We start from the raw sequence: 7,704 nt of genomic DNA on the forward strand, positions 1-7,704 counted from the left end.
TGTAATAAAAATAAATAAATCTTTAAAAAAAAAAAACTAATCGGGGGGACATTCAGTGCAGTGATTAAATCATAGCTTGGTATGCCTTTTTCCCATATCGGAGTGCCTGGTTCAAATCCTGCCTCCACTTCCTATCCAGCTTCCTGTTAATGTCTGCTGAGGAGATTGCAGAAAATGGCTCAAGTGCTTGGATACCAGTTACCACATGAGAGACTGACATGGCATTCTGTCTGGCTGAAGCTGTGGTTATCAGGCATTTGGGGAGTGAACCATCAGATGGAAGAGCTCTCTTGGCTTCTCTGCCTTTCAAAGTAATAATGAAAAACAGAGCAATAAACTCCACTGGGACAGGTGTTTGGCCAACAGTTAAGCTTCTGATTGGGAGGGCCATTTTTCAGCTGGAAATGCTTGGTTTCAGGTCTTAGCTCTGTTTCTGATTCCAGCTTCCCACCCTGTGTGTGCATTCTGGGAGGCCACAGGTGGTGGCTGGGATGATTGGGTCCCTGTAGAAGATTTCCATGCAGTTCCTAGATCCTGGCTTTGGCCTGGCCTGGTCAGGTCCTAGCCACTGTGGGCATTTAGGCAGTTAGCCAGTGAGTGAGATATGTCACTGTCAAAATTTGATTTAAAAATGGTATCTCAACTTCATCTGAAATAAAGTTCATTTTGGCGATGTATCAGCATCATGGCTGAGCACCTGTATGCAAACAAAAACATATATTTTTAAAGATTTACTTTTTTAAAATTTTTTAAAAGATTTTATTTTTATTATTTTTTTTATTGGAAAGGCAGATATACAGAGAGGAGAGACAGAGAGGAAGATCTTCCGTCTGATGATTCATTCCCCAAGTGAGCGCAACGGCCGATGCTATGCCGAACCGAAGCCAGGAGACTCTCCCGGGTCTCCCACGCGGGTGCAGGTTCCCAAAGCTTTGGGCCGTCCTCGACTGCTTTCCTGGGCCACAGGCAGGGAGCTGGAAGGGAAGCGGGGCTGCCAGGATTAGAACCGGCGCCCATATGGGATCCCAGGCGTACAAGGCAAGGACCTTAACCACTTGCGCCACTGTGCCAGGCCCTGCATTTACTTTTTATTTTTTTATTTGAAAGGCAACCCCAAAAGGAGAAGGAGATATAGAGAGAAAGCCCCCATCCACTGGCTCATTCCCCAAGTGACTGCTATAGCCAGAGCTGAGCCAGTCTGAAGCCAGGAGCCAGGAGCCTCCCCTGGGTGCAGGGTCCTAAGGCCTTGCTCCAACCTTCACTTCTCTCTCAGGCCACAAGCAGGGAGCCAGACAGGAAGCAAAGCAGCTGGGATATGAACCAGCACCCACATGGGTTCCCAGCAGATGCAAGGCAGGGATTCAGCCACTAGGCTGTTATGCCAGGTCCAGAAATATTTTTTAAATGATGAAGGGTGGAACAAAAACTTCTGTAAGCAGCCACACAGGATGCCTTATGCCCTGTTTAAGCAAACAAATTGGCCTTTGCAGCTCTTGCCCACACATAAAGATCGCATGTTACCTGGTAGATAGCCACTTCACTCTTAGTATCACTATTTGACAGTTCAAGCACCCTGAGTCTCTCTTCTAAGTCCAAGCAGATTAAAAGTAGCAAGATTCCCAAGGAGGTGGTAAAAGCCAGCAGGATGATGGCTACCGACAGGCAGACAGGGAGGGAAGAGAAAGGAAGCCGCCATGAGGACCCACAAAGGTAAAACTGCCTGACCCAGACAGTTCAACTAACAGGAGTCCAAGCCGCTTTCCTACCTGCAAGTGCCGTGCGTTTTACAGCAAGTCATGGTAAGGCTGTTATAAATGATAGACCACACTTAACAAGGGACATGAGAGTCCATGCCACATCCCTGAAATCCAGGCAGTGCATGGTGGCATGGAGGACAAGGTCTATGCCTGTGTGAGCCAGGACCCAGGTTACCCTCATGATTTTTTTTAAAAGATTTATTTATTTGTATTTGAAATATAGACTTACAGAGAAAAGGAGGGAGAGAGAGAAAGAGAGAGTATCTTTCATCCACTGGTTCTCTCCCCAAATGGCTTCAACAGGTGGAGTTGAGCTAGCCCTAAGCCAGGAGCCAGAAACTTTTTCCAGGTCTCCCACTTGAACACAAGGTCCTAAGGGCTTGAATCATACTGTGCCCTCCCAAACCATAAGCAGGGAGCTGGATGCAAAGTGCAGCAGCCAAGACATGAACCGGTATTATATGGGATGCTGGTGCTACCAGACAGAGGGTTAGCCTATTGAGCCACAGTGCCATCCCCCATCCTTGTGACTTTCAAGGTATAGTTTTCACCTGTCTACTGGATGCTCCTCCAACCCTCTTTTAAAAGATTTATGTATTTATCTGAAAGGCAGACAGAGATCTTCCATTCACTGGTTCACTCCCTCATATGGCTGCCATAGTCTGGGGCCGGGCCAAGACAAAGCCAGGAGGCTGGAACTCCATCCAGGTCTTCCACTTGAGTGGCAAGAGCCCAAACACTCGTACTATCTGTTGCTGCTTTCCCCGGTGTCTTAGCAGGGAGCTGGTACAGTGACCAGAGTTGGAACTGGTGCTTATATGGATGCTGGTGTCATAGGCAGCAGCTTCACCCACCTTGCCACTGTGTGGGCCCCAGCACCCTAGGAAATCCAGATAGTAAGAAAAGATGTGTACCTGTGCTTGTGGCAGAACCAGTGCTGTGACATTGGCACCTATGGTGAACACAAGAAATAATGCTGAGTATTGCCTGAGGAACTGTGCCATTGTGCTCACTCTTCCACTCAACCTTGAGTGGCCTCCTAGGGTCTTCAGCAGAGACTGGCTACTGGTTGCCCAAGGATTTAAGAAGGAATGGCAGGAGACTACCCAGAGAAAGTGCATCTTTTGTGGTCAAAGAGAGATAGGGAGGAGAAAAGGATCCAGAAAAGAATCTCTGAAAAGTTCAACATAGCATCTGAGAGAGAGAGACAGAAAGAGACAGAGACAGAGACAGCGCTGGATGTCCGCCATCCCTGAGACCCAAGTGGAAGCTGACAGCCATGTGAGAGCTGGCCTAGGCCCTACTCACTCTATTCTGCACTCCTGTTTTATTCGGGTACCACTGCACCAACCACTGGCAGGTTGGGGAACACGGGAGAAGGAAGAAGGCAGGCCAGAACATTTTTGCCACTGCAGGCACCCAGCCAAGAAGATACAGAAACTTGTGGAGTTTGGCGTTTTGATATTCTATTTACTAAATTAGAAACCAAATTGAAACTGTCATTTTGTTATCTAGCAATAAGTTGAGTAGAAAGCTTCAGGACCTGCGAGGGTTTCTGCCAGACTTGTGGCAGAGTCCACTGAAGAGACTGTAAGAGGGAAACAGGTTTGGTTTGTGGCATGATTTGTGTTCACTCAACAAACTGGTTCCCAATAAGTAATGTGTGTTAATCACTAACATGTGTCAAAGCTATGCCAAATCCTGTCATGAATTAGCATGGGCAACTTCCCAATAAGCCTCTGCTCTGAGGGCATTTATACAAAAGTGCAGTATAGGCTAAGGACCAGAGCCTTACAGCTAGTATGTGGTACAGCCAAGAATCAAACCCAGATCTCTTTCCTAGACACTACCATCGTCCTTCACTATTCACAGGGGATGGGTTCTGGATGCTCCTCCCTCTCCTCTGGATACCAAAGCCTGTGGATGGCCAAGTCCCTCACATCAAACAGCATTGCATTTGCTTCTCATTACTTTAAAATACCCAAGAGGGGCTTCTGAGCAAGCCTCCAGTTTGGAGGTTTACAGTTGTAGATTGGGCATCCCCACTGGACCAGGCATCTGGAAGACGGTGGCAGGAAAGTCCCATGCTGAACCAGGAAGCAGGCAGATTCAGGGACCAAGTTGTTCACCCCATCTGCTCTCCATGCTCCCCTTTTAATGCCATCAAAAGTTGGTCATGTGGCTCTCCCTTAGCAGCTTAATCTAACCTAAACGCTCTCCAACGCCCTACTAAGGCACATGCACCCATTAACTGCTAACATTAAGACTCTGGAGGTAATTATATACCTGAGTTCAAGAAGCCATGCTCAGGGCCCGGCGCGGTGGCGCAAGTGGTTAAGTCCTCGCCTTGCACGCCCGTGATCCCATATAGGCGCCGGTTCTAATCCCGGCAGCCCCTCTTCCCTTCCAGCTCCCTGCCTGTGGCCCTGGAAAGCAGTCGAGGACGGCCCAAGGCTTTGGGACCCTGCACCCGCCTGGGAGACCCGGAAGAGGCTCCTGGCTTCGGATCGGCCCGTTGTGCTCACTTGGGGAGTGAATCATCGGACGGAAGATCTTCCTCTCTGTCTCTCCTCTCTGTATATCCGCCTTTCCAATAAAAAATAATAAAAATAAATCTTTAAAAAAAAAAAGAAGCCATGCTCAAACCATGACAGATGCAAAACACACAGATACAAAGGGCCTCCCACAGCCATGCTGCCAAGGGCTCTTCTCTGGATGTTGCTATTCGCTGAGAGGTTTTGACTTCCCTTGGAATCCAAGGGTTGTCTACTTTGGCTTCCCCCTCAGGACCTGCCATGCATTCCTTACCGTGTCCTAAATGTCCGGAGACTCTATTAGGCACCCTTGCTAATACTGTGGCCTGAACACTGCTGGGCCTCTTGGGTGTCAAAACTGAGACTCATTGGCGTAACCATCAAGTCAGAAAGCACGCCCAAGGATATGATAGATGTTCACGATGTCTCACTCCCGAGTCCTTGTGAAAGGGTCTAATGTCTAGCAGCTTGAAGAGCAAGCCCTATATGAGCTGCTTCCTGAACGTGTCCTCCATCCCTGTCCCAAGGCCACTGTCTGCAATCTGCTGAAAGGTTGTAAGATTTTCTTTCACCGTTGGGTGCACTTGGTCTCACTTAGGCATCCTGGGGTCTGCTGCTGCAGTTCCCTGGGATCTATCTGCTTGTGTGTCCGTTGCGACAACCATAGTTCTCACAGACCCCACCAGAGCACAGCACCAGATGGATAACATAAGAATTGTCATTGGCAGATAAAGCAAGCAAACACACACACAATCTGCTTCTGGTGTTCCTGGAGTGTTAGATTAAAGAACACTGGCAAATGCCTCCATGCACACCAAGTGCCAGCAGCCCTGTGTATTGGCACACGTTGAGTGAAGCAAGTGTAACAGCAGTTTTGTGATGCCTCACTGTTATTTCCTATGGCCTGTTTGGTTTTCTTCACTGGCCCAGCTAGAGTTATCATGCAAATGTGACAGCAATCAGATCCTCTGAATCCCTCAAGTCTACAGAGCTCTGAAATTCTCTGGGAGCTGCGGTATCTTAGACGACCTTGTATTTACATGTGGTCAGCCTTATCAATCATCAGAGCCCTTATTCCACAGAGAGCCAAGGTGGGCATTTGCTGTTTAGTGTGTCTCTCCCACTGGGACGCTTACAAGCTGGGGGTACAAATGCAGATTTGAGGGCTCTTTGAGCCTTATGAAGACAAAGCATAGGCAAAAGTTTTGCAATAAATCGCTTCTATGACTGAGGACAACCCCGACTCTTCAGAGTCCACAGGAGATAGCGTTTGTAATAATCCTCCAAAGAGCCAAGCGTTTGCCTGGTCCTAGCGCATTTTTACACTAAGTGAGGCAGCTGTTTTTGGTGGGAGGATGAAGATGCAGATTTCCAGTCTATATTTGTGATCTGATAATAATGTTCTTCTTTCACTTGGAGGCTCTGGATCTATGATCTAATTAAGGTCATGGAATTGTGATTCTCCAGCCCACTGGCTCAATCTCTGCCTGATTATGAGGCCCCGCTGGAGCTTCTTAATGATTCCAGGCCCTAACAGCCTGATCAGTCAGCCATGGTAAAAGACCCTTGGCACACAGACTCTTCAGATTATATTCCAGGCCCACTTCCTTAAATGATTGACTCCTGAGTTTTGGTGATAGTGGTGGCCTTGTCCATAACTTAACTGCAAAACATTCCAGGATGTCACACATGTGGCATTTTCAGTCTTGGTCAAGAATTTAAAATTGGGCAGTAAATCCAAAATTTTCTTCCAGACATACAAAAAGATTCTGAGACCATTCAACTAAAAGCAATGAAAAATGTCTGTTCCTTAATCCATCTAACTCTCTTGTGGTTTCACTACTATGAGTTTTAGGAGAGGAATGCCAGGGGCAAAGGTATCCCATGCTTTACCCAAGCCAAATTGAATAAGGCAATACCTTTTGCTAAGTGATTTGTTGAGAGCCCTCCCTAAGCCAGTCAATCAACAGTGGCGTTTCTCTGGCTCAGTGATTGGTTAGGCACTAATCCTTTTTGGTCTAATGACAAGCAAGATGGTCTATTGTGGGCGGTTCTTGGATTGGGAATGGGGTCAGAGAGGGGGGTGTTGAGTTTTTTACCTTCCAGAGAACTGGGGAAAGAAAGACAATCGTATCTTCTGTATGTGACACCCCAGCCCTCCTGGTACCAATATTAGCTTGCTGCTGCCTCAGGAGGTTGGGAAGGGCTGGAGGATCCCAGGAAAACTAGACCCATCTGCTGACTCAGGCTAGCCCCAGGACCTGCTCCATTTCCGTCCTTGCAGTAGGGATAGCCAATGGATTTTGTTTGTTTGTTTGTGCTGATTTGATCTGGGCTTTCTGGCATTTGGGACTGAATGGATCCTAACTGATTTCTGGTGAAATTTTCTATGTTTATGACTCCTTATGATGTTCCCTGGAGCTGATATTTCTTTGTCACAAGGCCTGTTGTCCTGAGATATGGGTGTGGCTGGAAATGTATTGGTTAAGATCAAGTGTGGAATATAGGGTAAGATGGCTGGGTAACAGATGTAAGCATCAATGGGAAAGCAAGCAAATACTAAGTGAAAGAATAATTACATTGGATAGTTTCAGTAATGGAAATGATAAACCTTAGCTATAAGAAGTTTAAATTTGTTTCCAGTTTATGTTATATACACAAATGGCTCTTATTAAAGAGCCATTACTTACCCACTATAGCAGGATGATACACACTTCTCTGCTGCCTCACCCTTGCCCGCCCAGGGAGCTGCCTTAGTATGAGGAGGCAGAAAGAGGCAGAACAGCTTTGTGATATTGCCTCCTTTGAGTCCGTAAGGCTTTCAGTCTGCAAAAGAATTTCCATGCCTTTCAAATTAACTCATACATATGAAAAAAAAAATCACCATAAAGGTCAAAGCAGTGAAAGAACAGGTTTTTATGTTTTTTTTGCTTATTTTGTTTAGTTTATCTTATTTTGATTTGAAAGGCAGGGTTACACAGAGAGAAGGGGAGACAGAGAGGAGAGACAGCTCTTCCATCCATTGGTTCACTCCACAAATGGCTGAGCCAATCTGGGAGGCAGAAGCTCCTTCTGGATGTCCCATAGTTCATTCAGGGGTAAAAGACATTCATTTTTACTGTAAAGAGTTACAGTGAGAAGGAGAGACAGAAAGATTTTCCATCTACTGGTATATGTACCAGCACCCATGTGGGCTGCTTTACCTGCATGCCGTGGTGCCTACCTGTCCCGTGGAGTTTTTAATAAGCTGCAGTAAAGACAGCAGAAGACACCTAAGGCTTTTCCCCCAAGATGTGAGGAATTCATTCACTGCATCAGCTGCAGCACAGAAAAAGCTTGATGACAAGAATGTAAAATGAGCATCCTTCAAGGCCCCGGGTGCTTGACTTGTCTTGGGTCCTGCAAGGCCAGCT

This window comes from Ochotona curzoniae, unplaced genomic scaffold (assembly GCF_017591425.1).
Source record: "Ochotona curzoniae isolate NIBS_2020 unplaced genomic scaffold, NIBS_Ocur_1.0 contig_3498, whole genome shotgun sequence".
Lineage (NCBI taxonomy): Eukaryota > Metazoa > Chordata > Mammalia > Lagomorpha > Ochotonidae > Ochotona > Ochotona curzoniae.